A 22,443-nucleotide genomic window follows, 5' to 3' on the forward strand; every position below is an offset into this window, starting at 1 on the left:
TGCCTCAGGCAAAGGACTATCTTTGTTTTCATAGAATCATAGATTATTAGAACTGAAAGGGACCTCGGAAGATCATTAAGTCCAGTCCCCTGCCCTCACGGCAGGACCAAGTACCCTTCTAGACAATCCCTGAGAGATGTCTATCCAACCTACTCTTAAATATCTCTAGTGATGGAGATTCCACAGCCTTCCTAGGCAATTTATTCCAGTGTTTAACCACCCTGACAGTTAGGAACTTTTTCCTAATGTCCAACCTAAACCTCCCTTGCTGCAGTTTAAGCCCATTGCTTCTTGTCCTATCCTCATCTCCCTCCCCCTTGTGACACCCTTTGAGATACCTGAAAACCGCTGTCATGTCCCGTCTCAGTCTTCTCTTTTCCCAACTAAACAAGCCCAATTCCTTCAGCCTTCCCTCATAGCACATGTTTTCTAGACCTTTCATCATTCTTGTTGCTCTTCTCTGGACCCTCTCCAATTTCTCCACATCTTGCTTGAAATGTGGTGCCCAGAACTGGACACAATACTCCAATTGAAGCCATAGTGTTTTCTAATATGCTATGTGCATCACCATGCCGACACAGTGCCATCTGGCCCACGCACCTAGTTGTTCCACACCAGCAGAAGGTATCTGATCATCCATCCCACAAGGGTGCCTCTACACAGCAAAAGAGTCCCAGGTGGAAAGTCACAGAGCCTGAGACTACCGATTCAGGCATGTGCCATGGTGCTAAAAACAACAAACCAGATGTTCTGGCCCATGTTGGAGCATGGGCTCCAAAACCTACCTGTGCCCTAGGTGTCAGAGCCCAACTGGGAACAGTGTTATTTTTTGTGCTATGGTATGAGCCCTGCAAGCCAAGTAATTGAAGTGGGGCTCTGAGATTTGCCCTCATGGAGGGAGGAGCCTTGCATACATAGTCTAAGAAACCAGTGACCTCCCAGTGGAATCCCTGTCTGATCTCAGGTAGATGACAGAGACACACACAAGATCCCTCTTTTCTCCTGGGAGAGTTATCGCAGTTGAGAATAACGTTGGGAACCAAGTAATCTCCAGCTTTCTCTCCCCATCTGCTACAGGCAGTGCACATGGGACAAGTTACTTCCCTTCTCTGTACCTCAGTTCCCCCATTTTACAACAGGAACAACAACTTCACCTTCCTAACCAGGGAGGAAAGGAGGTTATGAAGCTTAATCAACTCTGGATCATTTCTGAAAACTTTCTACTATGTGCTGAGTGCTATCATCAGAGCAATAGCCACCGGCTGTCTGAACTGGCTATCCACACTTGGTGTAATATAGCATCACAGAACACAAGTAGCCATCTGCCATCTCATAGCTTATATGAGTTATATGTTAGCAATAGTTTATATTGCTCCAAACAGGTCTTCTTTATAGGCCTTTTCTTTTTACAACTGTTTTAAACTTAAAAATAGTTTATGGCAAACAACTGTAATAGGCACTCTTTATAGCAACCAGGTATGCCTTAAATGTGTGGCAGCTGTGCCAAGGAACACAACTGGTGGACTAGTTTCTTCTGAGTCCCAGCTTGCTGACTTCATCTGTTGAGTAATAAATTACCGGGGGAAGAGGGGTGGAACTTGAGCTGAAATGAAGTGTTTTGGAAGTTAATGATATCCTCCCACTGTGCCATCAGTGAAGTGTACTCACCTGAATATCTCAGAGTAGGAGTCAGAGATGGCTCCTTTACTAATGTTGCAAATGTTCCTGTAATAGAGCCTGAAATGTCATGCTACACAATGAGCAAACACAAGATAAGAGCAGATTACGAAGAGAACTAGAATCTTGGGATGCAAATGAATGAGCAGCAACAGCAAGTCTCTGATTTTTCCCATCCTGCATGTCTCTTTGTAAGAGGTAGCTCCCATCAAATAAAGTCCACTCCCAGCACCCTGATCCCATCCTGAAATCGTTTATCTGACCACTGGGAAAATATGCGCCATGGTGCCCCAGGAACCTCTCTTGCCAGCTAAAGCGGTACACGTGGATAACTTCTTCTTCCCCCATTCAGCAGACGAGAGCGAGGAGGGCACGCAGGGGAACATTTAATTAAATAAATGGAGTAGCAATGAGCCACTAAATCCAAACCAAATTCCTGACATGGCTTGGAAATAGTGTCATAATCAGGGTACATCAAAACACAAGGAGCTCACGCTGTGGAGACCCATGATCTCAACACAACAAGGAAAGGCAATTCGGTACACCATACCACGATTTTAGGCTCTCTGCATCTCAGCTTTTTAAGTAGCAGCTCTTCACCACATCAAGATCAAGACAACTGCCCTCTAAGACTTACAGGTGTATACACCTACTTAATGTACCATTCATGGGCAACATGTATTAATGAACATTATGATAATGCCTGGTCTCAGTCCCTCTTCCAATGAACACAAATGCTGTGAAAATGAACTCATTTGCAAAACAATCCCACAGCTATTGTGAGCTCTGCTTTACATATGAGCTCTGCTTTACATGTGCAGAGAGATTAAGTCATTCATCCCAGGTCAGGTAGGAAATCTGAGAAGTGGGAACAGAGCACTCATCTAGAGTCTAAGTCAGTGTTTCTTAAACTTTTTAAGACCGAGGAACACCAAAGAATACTTTTTTTTTTAAATGAGGAACACCAACGATTTTTTGTTGAAAGAAAAAAAAAAAAAAAAAAGGTTGGGGGAAGTTATTGAGGAAAAAAGTCACCTTCCCCTTTAAGGGTGCCCATTTTTAACTCTGTTCTCCGTGGCACACCTCCGACTGCCTCGCGGCACTCCCATGTGCCACAGAACACAGTTTAAGAAACACTAGTCTAAATCATGCGTTGTAACCACAAGGCTATCATCCTTTAACAGTTACGAAAACTTTATTCTTGACAGACTTTGTACCTTGAAAAAACAATTGCTATCATCTGCCTCCTCATGAGAAAATTGCAACTCCTGACTGTCACTTAATATTAACATAATTTCTCCATATTCCAGATTTTAATATCCACACAAACTAATCATGAATAGCCCTGGTAAGAGTAAAACAATCATTCACAATAGGGAAAGTTTCTCTATTACTCTTCCTTGCTGACCTGTACAACTGCAGCTATTCTAACGCCAGGCATCTCCTGAGCATGGATTGTTGGTCGTATGGTAGCTGTGTGAACTGAACACATATGACACGGGAGGTTGTAACCCTTGATCTTATTTCAGAGATGTAACCTTCCATGTTGAATTCAAGCCAGCAAAGCTAAAATGTTGGGTGCAAAACCAAAACCAGATGTGCCTTATTCTGAGAGCTGTCAGTTTGCTTGTACAGTACCAGTATTTTTAGCAACTCTCTACATTTTTTTTTGCAGGGAAAATTAGCACTGCAAGGCTTCACTGATGACTAGCTGGAAAGGAAGACATTGGGGGAGGGAGGGTTTAATCAGCAGAAACTGGACAGCCACTAAAAATTACTTTTCATGTTGTACTGGATTTGATACTCTTCAAAATCATGTTTTAAGAGGAATGAAGTCACTGCTCATGGTCTTAATCTACTCCAAGATGGTGCTGGACACACCAGAAAGGAGGCTGCACAGCATCTTGCAAAAGGCTCTCAGCACACAGCAGCATAAGTTCCTCTTGTAATGAGTAGGAAGAGGTTTCTCTACTAGAACAGCGGGAGGAGGGAGCTCTTACTCTCCAAGAACACCACCTTTAAAAGGTGTGATTTCTAGCACTTACGTAATGTTTGTTACAATATATTTGCCAAGCACTGTACATACATTACCCAACTGCTCAGACCCTATATCTGCCTTAAACGACCCAGATCCGCTTTTATATTTTAATATAGAAAGCTTTCACTGTGCTCTGGTAAGGTATCACGTGTTCCAAACCATCCTGTATTTACTGAACTGGTCTCCCAAGTTAGCTATCATCAGCTGAAATATTGATGACGCCATGAGTAATGATTGTGGGTTACATTAACTTTATAGAGATGAATAGGACCTATCCTACTTGTTCTCTTCATTTCCATTCCCTTTGCCAGCCAGGAAGGGACAACTCCACTTAATTCATCTATTATTGCAAACTTTTTACGGGTTTTAAAGGTGTATACTTGTCCGGGCTGTTCCCCACTCCGGCACTCTGAGTGCAGTAGGTGGGGGCTGCCCTTGTCTCAGTAGGCTCTGCTTATATAACAATTCCCTAGAGTCACAGATGCACTGGCTCTAGAAGATGCGCTACTACCATCAAGTGATTTTAAAAACCCTGAAAACCGGGAAGAAACACTTTAATTTCTTCCCCGGCGATATCCCAAGCTCTTTTGCCACGAGAGAGCTTGAAAAAAAACAAACAAAAACCACAGAAAACAACCTGTATCTCAGAGCTGTCCTCTCAGGCTAGGCAGGCACAAACAGAGACCTCCTGTTACCTTCCAGGACACAAGAATCAAATGATCGCTTTAAAAAAGGTGATTTTATTAACCAAACAAAAAGATATACTTGATAAAGCATACTTGGTTGCTAGGGGTTACCGAGCAACTAAGAAAAGAGCAGATTAAAACATAGGAAAAAATGATATCTCTGGGCACAGCGTGGGATATAGTGAAATGGGGAAGGGAGGCACATGGATTTCACACAGAGGAGTTTTACCAAAACGGCAAAATAAAGAAAAATAACCTGATAGCAACTAAATATACATTTGCCCTCTACTCACAATCTGTACCTCAAGGCCCAGTCCAGTCTCATGCCCAATATTTCTTATAGGCATGGTAATTCTGGTTGATGATTTCATCTTGTTCCTCGAGCTACTAACTTAGAACTCACACACAAAGAGAGCAGGCAAGTTATATAGTTACAATTTAAATTTCAGCACTGTATCCCAGTGGTTCTTCTGGCTTCCTGCCAACACCCGTAGCTACCTGAGTTTAAACCTTTAATCACTGAGTGCTGGCCAGCAGCCCTCCTATCCATTACAATACTCAACAGGTTTTTGGAACCTCTCTCTGAGCCAAGCTGCTTTTTCACTCAGTCACTTCATGCAAATCTAGGTGACCGTAACAAACATCTCCCATCCCAATGCCACCGCAATTTGGATGCCACAATTGAATGGCCGCTTTATCATGCACATTCCTCAAGCTCTACACAGGAAAATGAACCAATCTGGCAGCTTCTGCCCTTTCTTGGATTCCTTGATTACTTAAGGGTCAGCCGATACAAATCTGTAGTTCAGGCTCTGCTGTGCAGCCTCAAGGTATAGAAATAAAAATGTCCATTGGCATGAAAATGTCCATATCTATTTGGACCTCAGCTGTTGCACAGATGTCACCAGCAGCAAAGCAGATTCTTCTAAAGCAGATGTCAGTGAGAAAGACCAGTGGCTGATCTCTGTAGCTGGATAGCAATGAATGTGGTCATTGTTTAATTGTACGCTTCGTGTTTTATTTTTCTAATAAAAATCTGCAAGCCTGGGTCCCGTTTTTGTATTTCTGCTCTTTACAACTCATATCTTCTCACTGCATTGCTTGAAAGGAGTGTGCAAATTCCTATTAGTAAGGCGCCTTAACTCCATTCTTGACACAATGGTTCAAGGCAAAGATCCTAGTTCCGTGGTGTCCAGCATACTAGCCATCAGCCTCATGCAGGTGAGTCAAGTGTGGCTATCTGGCTCACAAAATTAACATTTTCAGAATCAGGTGGCTAGTTTGCTATAGCAGTAGCCTACTGCTTCAGAACTGGTTGGACACCATGGTCCTAGATGTTTACTACAATCCAAAATGTATGAAGAAATCACATAGGGGAAAGTCATCCTGTTAAATTATTAACATTTAGTGTTAAGAATTAGAAAAATAAATTCACAAGATTGTAAGTTCAGAGGATTGTGGTAGACAACTGTGTAGTAGATTTCTGCCCCACAACCCTTTCATATTCTCTCCTACCCACTCCAAAGGAATGAATGAGGAAAAAGATACTGGGAGTTGAGGTACAAATATTTTTCACCTACAGTGTCTGCTTAATGAAGCTGTCAAGGTTAGAGTCTTAAACTTTAGCAGATGGGGTCCTGACCGGTCTCAAATTTAAATGGATGGCTATTTCCATGGCACTTAAAAAGCATCTTTCTAGCTAGCCATCTACCTAGGGTATTTTGAAAGTCGTTACTATGTTAGGAAACACCAAAATGTACAGAATCCTGCCAAGTGTCTCACCTTCAACTTGGGCTATCACAAACATATTCAACCTGTTTTTTGCTACCTATACTGGCTCACCATAAAGTAATAAGTAAGTTCAAGTCTTTCAGGTGTTTCACAGCCTAGGTCAAAGATATCTAAAAGAACAACAGCACACATGAAAACAGTACTTGATAGGTTCACTTTCTCTGGCACAGTGCAGATTTCTATCATAGGAGATTTTGTCTGAGTAAGACAATAAAGCTTTCTCCAGACCTGACCCGAGACTGATACGAACTCCCACAGGAACATCACAAGCTACTTTGCGAGGTGTATTTCTTTTATTCAACTTAACACACGTATTTTGAAACAACCCGATCAAAACAACACTTCACTACACATACCTCTCCCCCTTGATGCAGGATAAGAGAACAAAATATATGAAACTAATTAGCCACATTGCTCAATGCATTACTAGAAGATGCTCTGATACTTAGATGATGACTGTGGTATAAAAACTTAGAATAGAATAGAATAGAATAGAATAGAATAGAATAGAATAGAATAGAATAGAATAGAACCAAACCTACTGGCATCTGGATGTTGCACTGAATATAACATGAGCAAGCTCATTGCCCTAGAAGCTGGGTATGTCATCTCAGCAAAGGCACTACCAACTCTTAGTTGGATAAGCTCAGTGGTGCACTGAACATGGCAGGCATCCAATGGAAAAACAGTATGCGCTCGTATATTTAGATACTGCATCACAAACAGATACACACGAGCAGACAGGATTAAAGTTGCAAGACAAACTTCAAATGTAGTATTTCTTGACTTTTGAGTGCTTGGCTTTGCAATTATTATTTTAATGAAGGGGGGTTGTTTTACATATTGATAGATATGCTTTACTTCCTTGCTGCTAAATTTTGCTTTAAAACATTTCCCACCTATTGATTTGGAGGGTTATTTTTTCTTTGCATGAATATAATCAGCAACATCACAAAACATAAATTTATTCCAATTACTGCAGTCAGCAGGATATGCATAAAACAATTCAGAGAGATCTTAAAATCTCAGGCAACTGAATGTTTGCTGCGAGTGGACCACAGAGGGGTATAACAGATTGACTATGGATCTCGGAGTGAAGAGATCAGGACCAGCATTTAAATGGAGTTGAGCCTCCAAATCCCTTCTGTGACTTGGAAAATTTCTAGGATCTTTGGATTCTAATTCCAACATTAAGTGACGTGCTGGTTCACATGAGAACTTACTGAAACGTCCTCCTTTAGCTTGTCTATAAAAAATAAGGATACTGCCACACATTTTGTATAATAGGACTAGTGTACACAGGTAAAGTCCACTGTGTTCATGTAAAACATTATATTATTGTTAGAAAAATACAAGCTAATATTTGCGGGTGTTTGTTTATTTTATATATTTTTTTTAAGAGTTAGCAATTTTCTATCATGCTGAGGATCAGTACCAGTAATGGCTTTCAGCCTGGTGAAAGTAAATTGAAACAATACATATGATCTAATGAAGTGCACTCTAGGATATATGCTTTGTGTTTTGTTTATTCAAGATTTCCAAAGTTCCTCCTGGAAGTTATTTCCTAATGATGTTTTTCTCTCACATGCAAATGAGTACACCACCCCGTTTCAAGGATTCAGGAAGAAAATTTTAAGAGCTTTTTACCTCATGGTAAGTAAGTAAATACCCCATGATAAATGATATCATAGAATACTAAAACTGTAAGATAGTGATAGAAATGTAGCCGTGTTAGTCTGGGGTAGCTGAAGCAAAATGCAGGACAATGTAGCACTTTAAAGACTAACAAGATGGTTTATTAGATGATGAGCTTTCGTGGGCCAGACCCACTTCCTCAGATCAAATAGTGGAAGAAAATAGTCACAACCATATATACCAAAGGATACCAAAGCGTATCCTTTGGTATACAGGCAGTCCCCGGGTTACGTACAAGATAGGGACTGCAGGTTTGTTCTTAAGTTGAATCTGTATGTAAGTCGGAACTGGCGTCCAGATTCAGCCGCTGCTGAAACTGACCGCCAGTTCTGACTTACATACAGATTCAACTTAAGAACCCCAAGCTTCCCCAACTCTGCCTCGGGCTTCCTGTAGTCAGCGCTGGTCAGTTTCAGCAGCGGCTGACTTGGGGACGCCTGGGGCAGAGCAGCTGGGGTGCTGCTGGGTTGCTCCAGTAGCACCGCTCCTCGGCACTACTGGACCAACCCAGCAGCACCCCAGCTGCTCTGCCCCAGGCGTCCTGATTCAGCCACTGCTGAAACTGACCAGCAGCGGCTGAATCAGGACCTGGGGCAGAGCAGCTGGGGTGCTGCCGGGTTGGTCCAGTAGTGCCCAGAGCGGGCGCTGCAGGACCAATCCGCAGTGCCCCAGCTGCTCTGCTCCATGGTCCAAAACAAAAGCCTGGTCTGCCGGGGGGGGGGGGCACACTAGCCGCCCCCCACCCCCCCAGCAGACCAGGGACACAGGGAGCAGAGCCGCAGCGGCAGCGGGGTGCCGCGCCTCTGAGGCTTTGCTCTGGCAAAGTCTCAGAGGCGCGGGACCCCCACCCCCCCGCGGCTGCGGCTTGAGTCCCGGTGCCTGTGGTCTGCGGGGGACCGTCCCCAGCAGACCACAGGCACCGGGACTCAAGCGGCAGCAGCGGCGGTTCCCCGCGCTTCTGAGGCTTTGCTCTGGCAAAGCCTCAGAAGCGCGGGAAACCGCCCGGTGCCTCTGGTCTGCTGGAGATGGTCTCCGGCAGACCAGGGGCACCGGAGCAGCTTACGAACGGGGCTTTCTCGCCCTGGAGCTCGCAGGTAGCAATCCGCTACCTCGACCTCCGGGGCGAGAAAGCCCTGTTCGTAAGTGCGGATCCGACGTAAGTCGGATCCGCGTAAGTCGGGGACTGCCTGTATATGGTTGTGACGATTTTCTTCCACTATTTGATCTGAGGAAGTGGGTCTGGCCCACGAAAGCTCATCATCTAATAAACCATCTTGTTAGTCTTTAAAGTAAAACTGTAAGAGACCTTGAAAGGTCACCAAGTCCAGTCCCCTGCCCTCATGGCAGGGTCAAACCCCTTCTAGATCATCACTGATAGATGTCTATGGAAGCCTGGAAAATATTTTATGCATAAGCCCTCCCCAATTCCTTTAAACAAAAACATTTTTAGAATTTTAGGATTCATAAGATTCCAGAGAAAGAGTTCTGGAGACTGAAGTCATGAGCTAAACCCACACCACAGATGCAGTGTGATGGTGCGTGATAAAGGAAGTTACTCCAAACTGGCAGACGTAGGTAATACCTCACTGCTCCGAAAAGATCAACTCTAGAAATGGGAGGACAGTTCAGCCTCCCAAGGCTCATTAATCCTGTAGCTACCCTGCTCCAATTGCTGCGGTAAATTTTCATAATGAAAATATTTTCCAGGTGGTAGTAGTGGGTGATTCGATCGTTAGAAACAGAGATAGTTGGATTTCTGATGACCAGGAGAACCGTATGGTCACTTGCCTGCCTGGTGTGAAGTTTGCAGATCTCTCGAGGCATCTAGATAGACTTAGGTGCAGTGCTGTGGAGGAGTCGGTGGTCGTGGTACATGTAGGTACCAATGACGTAGGGAAGGGTAGGAGAGATATCCTGGAGGCCAAATTTAGGTTGTTAGGAAAGAGACTGAAATCCAGGACCTCTACGGTGGCATTCTCGGAAATTCTTTCAATTCCACACGCAGGGCAAGGTAGGCAGGCAGAGCTTCAGAGTCTCAATGCGTGGATGAGACGATGGTGTAGGGAAGAGGGGTTTGGCTTTATTAGGAACTGGGGACACTTTTGGGAGAGGGGGAGCCTATACAGGAAGGATGGGCTCCACCTAAACCAGGGTGGAACCAGACTGTTGGCACTAAACATTAAAAAGGCCGTAGAACAGTTTTTAAATTAGAGATTGGGGAAAGTCGATTGGCGCAGAGATGCACGTAAATCGGATGGAGACTTCTCTTAGAAGAGAATCCATTGATAGAGATTCTCTAAGCTGTAGTCAGAAAGAGAGGAGGGGAGAGGACAAACCATGGGCCAGAGCAGACGAACAACCACATATAAAAAGGAATCGAATGCATCAGGGAAGGGCAGACAAATAAGCAGTGGCAAATTTTTAAAGTGCTTCTACACAAATGCTAGGAGTCTGATAATAAGATGGGTGAAATAGAGTATCTCATATTAAAGGAGGAGATTGACATAATAGGCATCACTGAAACCTGGTGGAATGAGGAAAATCTGTTGGACACAATCATACCGGGATATGAAATATATCGGAAGGCTAGAGCAGGCCGGATGGGTGGCGGAGTGGCACTGTATGTGAAAGATAATGTAGAATCAAATGAAATAAAAATATTAAATGAATCAACATGTTCAATAGAATCGCTATGGATAGTAATTCCACGCTCCAATGATAAGAAATTAGCAGTAGGGATACATTACCGACCACCTGACCAGGACAGCGATACTGACATTGAAATGCTGAGGGAAATTAGAGAGGCTACGAAAATAAAGAACTCTATAATAATGGGGGATTTTAATTATCCCCCTATTGACTGGATACATGTCACCTCAGGAAGAGAAGCAGAGATAAAATTTCTCAATGGCTTAAATGACTGCTTCTTGGAGCAGCTGGTACAGGAACCCACAAGGGGAGACGCAATTCTCGATTTAGCCCTGAGTGGAGTGCAGGATCAGGTCCAGGATATAACCGTTACCGGACCTCTTGGGAATAGTGACCATAATATAATAACATTCAACATTCCTGTGGTGGGAAGAACACCTCAGCAGTCCAGCACCCTGGCATTTAATTTCAAAAAGAGGAATTACACAAAAATGAGGAGGTTAGTTAAATGGAAATTAAAAGGCACAATGACTAGAGCCAAATCCCTGCAAGCTGCATGGAAACTTTTTAAAGACACCATAATAGAGGCCCAACTTAAATGTATACCCCAAATTAAAAAACATAGTAAGAGACCTAAAAAAGAGTCACAGTGGCTTAACCACCATGTACAAGAAGCAGTGAGGGACAAAAAGGCATCTTTTAAGAAGTGGAAGTCCGATCCTAGTGAGACAAATAGAAAGGAACATAAACACTGTCAAATCAAGTGTAAGAATGTAATAAGAAAAGCAAAAAAAGATTTTGAGGAACAGCTAGCCAAAAACTCAAAAAGAAATAACAAAATGTTTTTTAAAGTACATGAGAAGCAGGAAGCCTGCTAAAAAACTTGTGGGTCCCCTAGACGATTGAGATATAAAAGGAGCATTCAAGGACGATAAAACCATTGTGGATAAACTAAATGATTTCTTTGCTTCGGTCTTCATGGCTGAGGATGTTAGGGAGATTCCCAAATCTGCACCGTCCTTTGTGGGTGATGAATCTGAGGAACTGTCCTGGATTGAAGTGTCATTAGAGGAAGTTTTGGAACAAATAGAAAAACTTAATGTTAACAAATCTCCAGGACTGGATGGCATTCACCCAAGGGTTCTAAAAGAACTCAAATGAGAAATTGCTGAACTATTATCTGTGGTTTGTAACCTATCCTTTAAATTGGCTTCCATACCTAATGACTGGAAGGTAGCCAACATGACACCAATATTTAAAAAGGGCTCTAGAGTCCATCCTGGCAATTACAGACTGGTAAGTCTAACTTCAGTACAGGGCAAATTAGTCGAACAATAGTAAAGAATAAAATTGTGAGGCTTGTAGAAGAACATAATTTGTTGGACCAAAGTCAGCATGGTTTCTGTAAAGGGAAATCCTGTCTCACTAATCTATTAGAGTTCTTTGAAGGGGTTAACAAACATGTGGATAAGGGGGATCCAGTAGATATACTATACTTAGATTTTCAGAAAGCCTTTGACAAGGTCCCTCACCAAAGGCTCTTGTGTAAATTACATGGCCATGGGATAAGAGGGAAGGTCCTTTCTTGGACTGAAAACTGGTTAAAAGACAGGAAACAAAGGGTAGGAATAAATGGTAAATTTTCAGAGTGGAGAGGGGTAACTAGTGGTGTCCCCCAAGGGTCAGTCCTGGGACCAATCCTTTTCAACTTATTCATAAATGATCTGGAGAAAGGGGGAAGCAGTGAGGTGGTAAAGTTTGCGGATGATACCAAACTGTTTAGGATAGTCAAGACAGAAGCAGACGGTGTGAGGGACTCCAAAAAGTTCTTGTCAAACTGAGTGATTGGGCAACAAAATGGCAAATGAAATTTAATGTGGATAAGTGTAAAGTAATGCACATCGGGAAAAATAACCCCAACTATTGGTACAGTATGATGGGGGCTAATTTGGCTACAACAAATCAGGAAAGAGATCTTGGAGTTATCGTGGATAGTTCTCTGAAAACTTCCACACAGTGTGCAGCGGCTGTCAAAAAGGCAAAAAGGATGCTAGGAATTATTAAGAAAGGGATAGAAAACAACACAGAATATCTTACTGCCCCTGTATAAAATTATGGTACGACCACATCTTGAATACTGTGTACAGATGTGGTCTCCTCACCTCAAAAAAGATATTTTGGCCTTGGAAAGGGTTCAGAAAAGGGCAACTAAAATGATTAGGGGTTTGGAACGGGTCCCATATGAGAAGAGGTTAAAGCGACTGGGACTTTTCAGTTTAGAAAAGAGGAGACTGAGGGGGGATATGATAGAGGTCTATAAAATCATGAGTGGTGTGGAGAGGGCTGATAAAGAAAAGTTATTTATTAGTTCCCAAAATAGAAGAACTAGAGGACACCAAATGAAATTAATGGGTAGCAGGTTTAAAACTAATAAAAGAAAGTTCTTCTTCACACAGTATGTAGTCAACCTGTGGAACTCCTTGCCAGAGGAGGCTGTGAAGGCTAGGACTATAACAGATTTTAAAGAGAAGCTAGATAATTTCATGGAGGTTAGGTTCATAAAAGGCTGGGATAGAAATGGTGTTCCTGGCCTCTGTCAGAGGCTGGAGAAAAATGGCAGGAGACAAATTGCTTGATCATTGTCTTGGGTCCACCCTCTCTGGGGCACCTGGTGTTGGCCACTGTCGGCAGACAGGCTACTGGGCTAGATGGACCTTTGGTCTGACCCACTCCGGTCGTTCTTATGTTATGTTCTTATGGAAAGTGCAGTAAAACCAGTAAACCCATTTTCAATAGGCCTCAGAACAAAGATAGAAACTACTGAGAGGTGGATTTTGGATGACTGACCTAAACGTGAAAGGTTCCATAACCCATAAGATTCCATAAGCAACTACCATTGCCAAACTCTCACCGTTCCTGGGTTTCCGTTTTTATTAACGGAAATACAATAAAGTTGAGCACAAAGATTCCCATTGAAACTGGCTATTTTTAGGGGTTCTACCTTATGAGTGCTCAGACCACAGACTAGACCCTCTCTCACACACAAAATACATTCCAATCAAGTAGTACAGCCCACTTAACTCTTTTTCCTAAAAATGGCATAAATTTATCCAAGAAAACAATGCCGGAGTATAAAAAGCCTATTAGCAACCAACTGGCCAATCCAGCCCTGCTCCTCTCTCCCCTTCCCAACATTCCTCTTCAGAAACAGCTCACATATGATGATCGTTGTACTTTAAATATTTGCGACCTCTCTTTTTACACACATTTGAGTTTTTATTTTTAACCTCAGGACTGTACTGCGCAGGCAGCCGTGACACTTTGCAAATTTCTGTTACAGTAACTTTGGGATAATACCTTTGAATTATGAAGCAACCAATCTAATTTAAAATTCAATTAAAAGCTACAAATCTACTATATTATTTAAGAGAGTCTGTATGTGTGTGTTTGTGTCCATCTGTGAGCCTGTTAGTTCCAGAACTCCTCATATACATTAAGAGCTAGGACCACCAAATTTGTTATACGGCTTCCACTAAACATAACTTTAAACCAAGATAAGTGTTTGGTTGTGCCAGGACAATGGCATTTGCCTGGAATGAAATAGTTTCTCTTAAAATAAAAAGGGTGGGGTCTGCTAGCGGACAGTTATACATCAGAATGATCACAAGCCAACAGGCCTCCTCCAATTACTCTCAAAATGTAACACCACAAAAGCAGTAAAATTCAGGCAGAAGTCAGTCTCCCAAAAGAACCTGCCGTCCATACCCAACCACACCCATCTCCCATCCACTATGGGGCTTCGTCAAGTTAGTTCAGGTCTCTTTGTACAGTAGTCTGCCATTCTGGAGAATGGGAATGATCATTCTCGCCTTCCTTTGTAAGCTATTTCATAGCTCTGAAAGAAAATCAGTGTAATGAGCTATGTGTTACCATACCAGGAAAAAAACAGGTTGCTACTTAGGCCTGGCAACTTTCTGTGCTATAAATAGTACATACGAGCCAGATTTAACAGAATGAGAGCTGATAACTAATTTGAATGTATCTTATTCTGATCACTTGCCTGCAGCTCCAAGGGGTTCCTATGCATATTTTGACAAAATGTTATCCTTCATTACTAGATTTCTGGACATTATTGCAAGTAATCGACTGAGATATGGTCATGCAGTCGATGAACAGACATATTGTTCCGCGGATGTCCCCATGCCCAAAACCATTTAGGCTCCCCAATCCTGCCTTGTCTCAGATCCAGCACCATATGCATTCTAATAAGTTGCTCTTTAATGTTTCAAAACCTGATTTATTAGTTTCTCACACTCCATCTGCCTTGAAAAACTGCAATGTGCTTTCATTTTCACAGCCTGTACAAAAGGTTGAGGTTCAGTTTGACTCTACTTTATCATTTGATCAGTGTGTCAGACACATATGTAAAGTCTCCTTTCAGCTACATAATCTGTTTAAAATTCATGCTTTTTTGTTTTTTAAGTTCAGGACTCAGTAGCAGGAACTCTGATTAATGTATTTGTCAGCTCGTTTATTTACTATTTTTGTCGGTCTCCCTAAAATTCATGTGTACAGACATAAGCCATTTCAAAGCACGGGCGCAGCACAAATCCTTCACCAAAATCAGATAACGTGCCAGTGCTAATGAAGTGTGATCACTTACCCACATGCCACACTGCCTTTGGTTTAAGATTTTTTTCTTCCCCTTTCACAGCTTTCTTTTACCATCTTATCCTCTCTAAGCGGTAAACAGCCCCTATCTAGAAATTTTATATTCCTGACATGTTTCACATTGAAAGACAATGTCTGAAAAATAACTGGAAAGAGAAAGGAGAAAAAAGGACCAAGATATTTCTAGCCACATAGTTATCTGTTATTTTATAGTCTTCGAAATTGTTTACACATCTTCCCTAAAAGAACATCCATATTTCAGCTGCCATAACTTAGCTTAACTCTCTTATAGAATAGTTAAAGAAGCAGGTGTAGTAGCTAGAGCACAAGCATATGCATCAACAAGGTTTTGATTACTCTTGGCTGAGCCACAGACTGTAAGCAAATGGCTCAATTTCTCTCCCTCACTTGGCTCATCTGTAGAACGGAACCATTTTACTTGCCTCTCTCACTACGCTGTTGTGAGGATTAATCAATTGATCAATGTCTGTCAAGAGTTTTGAGGCCACATGTGGAAAGGTACTATAGAAATACAAGTTATACACACATTCTCTGTACATTCATGCATGGGTGTGTGAGCACCCTTGTTCTTCATGTAAAACAAGAAAAGCAGATGATTTAAGAACCTTATACAACTGGGTTTCTGGTGCCCGAGATACCATCCAGGCGACTGTCATATAGTTGTTTCCCATGTTTTCATGAATGAATCATTTCTAATGCAGACAAACATGTCAGCTCTTTGACAAGTTATGAAAATATTACTAGTCAGGAGCATGATCTATGTGTCAGGCAATGCTAAAAAAATCATCTGACACAGTGAGTCTGGGGTTGTGATGTCTCTATAAATTTGCAAGCATAAAACTGTGCCATTTCTTATGATATGCACAGAAACCACTTTGAATTAATTCATTTTCCAGCAATAGGCAGCAAGATCTCGGCTAATAACACGGGTTTTCCCATGGGGACCTTAAATGGATTGTCCATGCTAGTGAACAAAATGCACAAAAACAACCCCCAGCTCTAGCAGGAATTATGAGACTGCTCAGAATGTGACCTGTCAGACAGTATTTCTCAACCTGTTCATCCATAATCCTTTTCAGATGGGTTTCCCCACCTCCTCATTTTCCTTGCTTTGTTTTGTCTGAAATTCAATCAAAGATGAATTAGACATTAGAAAGCATCCAATGCTCTAGCTCTCTAGTCACATCAGAAACTCTAGACCCCAGTGTTAATTTTGTTACAGCTTTTAGTTCTCCCATTTCAATGCAAAACTGCTTCCCTCCAGAGACCGCCACTGATATTGGCAAGAAAGCACAAGGGGCTGTAACAGAAATCAAGCACCAATAACAAGCATGGTAACTCAACCCTCAACAGACATTAGCAATTGTAGGAAAACAGCCAGAACTTTAATCACAATTCTTTCAAACACAGCCAGGGATTTGGAAATGCTGTTATTCCAGGATGTGACCCCAACACAGTGCTTAATCAAAGCCACTGGTAGCACAAGAACAACCTGCAGACTTTAATAAAAACCAATTTAATAAAAGTCAGTGTGTCAGAATCGTGCTGGACCCAATTTAGCAAATTCCAGGGGAAAAAATGAATAGCCTTTTCCATATGTTGCTGCATGTTATACACGCAAAGAAACACGAGACTTGGCCTATGCAAAGAACAGAACAGTTACTATCTATGTCTTTCAGAGGGTTGTTGGGATTTTTTTCCTTTCTATTTGTACATAGCAATTTCAAGGCTGAAGAACACAAAACTTAACATGAAAAAAAAATCAAGAAGGCGTATGGAAACAATAATTGCTGAATTGTAATAAAAAGGATCTATTAGTAATGAAATGGGGAAACAAAGGTTTCAATTTCACTACAAAAATTAAACTTCGGATTCTTGCATATTCATCAGCCACCACTCCAGTAACTGGGCCTCTGAAGGACAGAGATAGTAACTGTTCTATTCTTTGCATAGGCGAAGTCTAGTGCTTTTTGTTCTCAAAATACAGTGAGCAAAAGGACATCATTATTTTTATTGAATGTACTGCAACAATGCCTATGATACCCGGTGATGCCCAGGAGAACCAAGCATTGCGCTCAGCTCTGACAATGGGAAGTGGGGAGAGATGGGTGTAATTGCCCTGTGGCCCAATGATTCACAGGGGTGGCAGCAGCGTCTGGATCCCCAAGCCCTTTAAATTGCTACCGGAGCATGATGGTGGTGCTCCAGGATGCTCTTAGGGTTGCCGCGCAGTGAACTCACAGCAGTGTTGTGGAGAAGGGGGCCCACAGTCTGGGTGGTCCTAATGGCAGGCTACCCTCACATCCCCATCCCTTCTGCTTGAGGCCCTGCACCTTCTGGGAGTGTGGAGCCACTCCCCCACCTCCACCTCACCCAGGGAGCCAACGTAGGCGTCAGCTCCGCTGACTGTGCTAGGCGCTGTACAAACACACAAGTTGTGAAGGTTTACTCCACAGCACCAAAGACTACCATTCCTCCCTGACTAGTGATGCGATACCACCTCAGGAAGGTCCACACCACAAGAGTGCTTTTCTGAAGCCACTAGGATGACGGGAGAAAGTTTCTCCCAGACTTTCTCTCCAGACTTCATTCGTGCATTTGTGAGGAGTGGTAGTCATGCTGACAGAGGAAGGACTCCCCTCGACGTAGCCCTGTTACCAGGGGTTAGGCTGGTGTAACTGCATAGCTCAGGGGTGAGGATTTTTCACACCCCCAAGGGACACAGTTAACGCAGTGCAAATTGTAGTGTAGACCTGGCCTCGTTCATCTACATCACTAGTGAGAATCTGACCACGCTCAGTATTCACCTAAAGGTGGGGTGGTCAATAGCCGATGGGAACAGACTTAGATGTCCTTAGCTCAGCTCCAACGTCTACATCAGAAAGATCATGATTACACTTGGTGTCAAGTGCAAACAAATAAAAAAGTAGAGCGAGCAGTAAGGGAGCCAATAGGCACCCAACTAAGCAATCCGCACACCACTTTCTCAAGGGGAAAGCCTATTTGAGAAGTTTGCACTATTAGCTAGCTCCACCTCCCAAAGGGTTGGGTGCCATCTGTAAACGAGCGCTGCAGAATCCATCTCTTTTTTTTTAAGGCTGCATTTAAGCCAGAGGTGGGGAACCTAAGACCCAGAGGCTGGATGTGGTCCCTGGCTTGCCTAGATCCAGCCCCTAAGGGCTCAGGGCTCCTCCGCCCCCCAGCATTCAGGAGCCCTAGCCCCTCACTGCCATCTCCCTGTGGGGCTGGAGCACACAAAATCTGCTAGCCCACACCCACCTAACCTCTGGTGTGGGAGAACGAGGAGTGTCTTTCTCCTTCTCAGTCAGGGGTCACATCTGTGAAGGTTTGGGGGAGGTGGTTTGGCTTTTCACTTCTGTGTGGCCACCAACTGATTTTAACGTGGGTCAGAGGCCCGTCGGCCCAAAAAAGTTTTCCCACCCATGAAGTAAGCCAATCTGCATCTGCACACAGCAAAGGAGTATTCAGTTCAGTGTCCCCATCTACGCTGGTCATAGCCTTTTGGTTTCAAGTATTTACAAAACCTGCCTTCAAACATCCACAAACTCCAAACAGGAGAGTCCTTATCTGACAGAGAATTTATTTATAATATCTTGCTTAAATTTACACTTTGTGCATGCTCAACAGACTGGCGAAAGCAGCCGAATCAAATCATGGCAAAGGAGTCATGCTATGTGGGAAGAGCAGATCGGTAATACAAAAAGTTGCAAGTATTACCAGTTGTCAAGAAAAATAAATGAAGCTCTGCAGTTTCCTGTCTCACAGAGAATTAGTGGACAGGCTAAGACAGAGATGCTGGCAGAATGGAAGCTGGCCTCCCTGACAGAACAGAAACCTGATAAAGAGCAGTAAAGAGTTTGGCTTTTTTTTCCCCCGATCCTTTTAATTTTTGCATGAATGGGACTCAGTTTTTCAATGCCCACACACAGAGGAGAAAATTAAAGGCCCTACGTAAGCATGGAAAGCAATTAAGATCATCTAGCAGCAAGTGAGTTGCTGATTGGAACGTGATTTTTTTTTTCCAACTTATGAGCAAGAAGCTTTTCAGAGCTTGGGCTGATAAACTACTAAGAGGAGGACTAGGCAATAGGCCACTGCTTTAGGGGTAAAATAAGCATTTAATTCTGTAAGCTCCAGTTGAAGAAAGATGCCTTCCTCCAACTGCAACCCAATATGGCATGTCTTTCACAGAACCATAGTGTTCAGGGACGGAAAAGCCCTACCAATTGATAATTTCCACTCCCTTGGATTTAGATGATACTCCATTGTATTAGATACCAATCGACACTCAACACCGTATCTTAGTCCAAAGGCTGACTGCTGGGAAAGAAATGGCACACAAGAAGGAGAGACCTTAAGTCCCAGACACAGTATCAAAAATGTTATTTGAGCAGCAGACAAAGTGATATATTTGAAGCAACGGGGTGCAGGAGCCTAGCTAATCATTATTTTGTTTTAAGTTAGGTACATTTTAAATGCATTAATCTAAACCTTTCAGAGTAGGTATCATCATATTTCACTTCAGCCCCATCTTTGTTTTATTTTTCAAAACTCTTAGCTAATGGCAATTTTAAAATATTTGCTTTAACTGGGTGCTATTTATTTCCTTTTCTATAATTAGTTGTATCTTCAGGTACCCTATATTTAAATATATTAATATATTCTTGTTCTCTAATAATCTGCCTATTATGCTACCTGGTAAGCTAATTCAAACGATTAGCAGTTTTGTCGACAGGAGAAGACATCGCTGGCTTTGAGGAGAGAAAGTTACAATTTCTCCAGAAAAATATAAACACAAAGAACCTAGTCTAACAATGGGAAAAATGTCAAGAACCAGAAATGTCAATTCCCTAAGGGTGGAAAAAAAAAATCCAACTTCAGTTCAAGTCCAAGCACTATATTTTGTAATGAAATTACCTTCCACAGTCTTCCCTCAGGGGGAAAACCTGCTTCAGCTAATCAAACTGTTGTTTTTTAAAGTTCAAAATAAATGCAATAAATGTCTATGTAGCCTTCATGTCACAGCTGTCAGGAATTTCATTTAACTCTTCAGGGGCGAACATTTCTTCTAGCTCCTGTCACCAGAAATGGTCATTTGTACTACTGCATTTCCTTATCCTACTTCACCCTCAGACTTTCACTGTCTCTCTTGCCCACCCGCTTCCGAACATCTGTGCAAAATTGGGTGACAACTACCCCAAACAAGCAATAAAGTCTCCTACCCCAAAAAAGCAATTAAGTCTTGGATCTTCCTCAACAGTTTCCATTGCTGTCAGGCCTGGTGGTTCCCTATTTCTCCCCCAGACACTCCCTACCTCCGCATGTCTCTTGTTATCTTTTCTCTTACATTTAGTTTAGGTGCAAGCACCGGCTTATTAGCCCATGTTTACACAGCTCATAGCACAATCCGGTTCTGGATACACTCCGAGTCCCAAATGTACACTGAAAAACAAATACAACACTCAACTTTTCCCTCTTCCATTCTCCCCGACACTGAAGTTCCTGCTGCACCTTCACCAGCGCCAGCAACACGGAGTCCTACTATAGACAGGTTGCCAACACTTTACCATGCCATCTAGATCTATCCAGTCGTCTAACCGTGCTTAATGTGGTTAGAACCCGGCCAAGATGATCTCCAGTGGCACTCCCACCAGCACTGGCAACATGGATCATGTTGATGAACAGTGAATTTAACTCCTCTCCCCTCACCCCCGCAACAAGTCGCATGTGTAAACCTGATGAGAATATTGGAACTGCAAGTACAGGGGATGTGACTGATCAGAGGGGATTGGCTGATTCTTAACGAGGGTGGCTCTGGCCTCATTTCACAAGGCAGAGCCCAAATGAAGAGCTGTGACTGCCAAGTGTTGTGGTGAGACTTAGCAGCAGTGTTGTCTTCAAGACGTCATTGTCAAGTCCAAGTCGAGTCTCAAGTCACTACAGTTCAAGTCTCAAGTCGAGCCTCGAGTCCCTAACGTCACTTTTGAGTCAAGTCCCAAGTCGAGTCTCAAGTCTTAATTTAAAAAATGTCAAGTCACTTTTGTATAAGCTATCAATATCGGCATTTTCGGACAATTTTTTCACCAAGTCGATTTAACAAAATTAGTAAGTCTCAAGTAAAGTCTCAAGTCACAAACAATGAACCCGAGTCAAGTCTCAAGTCGACTCAAGTCACCAAGGCGACTTAAATCGGACTCGAGTTCAAGTCATGGGACTTGAGTCAACAACTCTGCTTATCAGTGTCATCTACTATATATTTGAGACAGTTTGTCTGTCTGGTTCAGGAGCTGCTCCTAAACGGTTGGAGCAAGGACCATCACGTTTGGTACACAGCTTCTTCTGATCATAACTTAAAGCAAAGTCAGGGTTTGGTTGCCTGGAATAAGATTGTTTCTCATAAAACCATACAGAAAAGAGAATCACCAGGCAGCTGAAAGGGGCTAGCTGGGGGCACCTCTTCCTCCCCTGTCCAGGACTATCCCAGCTCTAAGGTTCCCACCCCACAGGTGCCCTTTATGGAGAAAAGAGGGGACTGAAGCTTCCCCCATTCATATGGGGGTCATCGCTGGTTGTTGTGCTTCATCATGGAGCAAGGGGGAAGCGCACAGTTTGCTGCATTCCTCAGTCTGGCTGGGAAGCACAGCGGGGCAGACGAACTTAGCCCTACCCCAGCTGGGGGACATGCATCCCTCTCCCAGCTGTGCCTGCTGGAGCGGCGGTAGCCAGGTGTGCTTCTCACCTGGCCCCAAGCTGCTGTGGTATGAGAGGGGGCTGGGATAGTCCTCTCTCCCTGGGGCAGCATGAACCCCTCATCCCCAACCCTACCCTAAAGCAATGATTTAAATGAAGCCGGGATATTTTCATTTCATTTTCCAAAAAACAAAAATTGAGTTAAGGGCCCGAGCAGTGCCGGGTAAGTCTTCTAGTAAGACACAGACGCAAATGCACACAATGTAGGATTCAAACTTGTATAAGCTCATTCAAGATATCATTGAAAAGGGACCACAATAATGCTTTAATTGGTAATAAAAAGTCTCCAAGGGGTAGCCGTGTGAGTCTAAAACAACAAGCACTCCTGTGGCACCAGAGACTAACCAAAATCTATCAGTTTGTGAGCTGTTCCTTATGTGATGAAGTGAGTCATACCCACCAAAGCTCATGATCTTATATATTTTTGTTAGTCTGTAAAGATGC

General features: G+C 42.9%; 1 protein-coding gene across 1 annotated transcript in view; it reads right to left on the reverse strand.

Moving 5' to 3' along the window:
• The window catches only part of EXOC4 (exocyst complex component 4), a 626,684-nt gene that overhangs the window by 365,774 nt on the left and 238,467 nt on the right, over positions 1 to 22,443 (reverse strand). The gene's annotated exons all lie outside the window — the stretch shown is intronic.

The sequence above is a fragment of the Pelodiscus sinensis genome, chromosome 1 (genome assembly GCF_049634645.1).
Source record: "Pelodiscus sinensis isolate JC-2024 chromosome 1, ASM4963464v1, whole genome shotgun sequence".
NCBI classification, from domain to species: Eukaryota; Metazoa; Chordata; order Testudines; family Trionychidae; genus Pelodiscus; species Pelodiscus sinensis.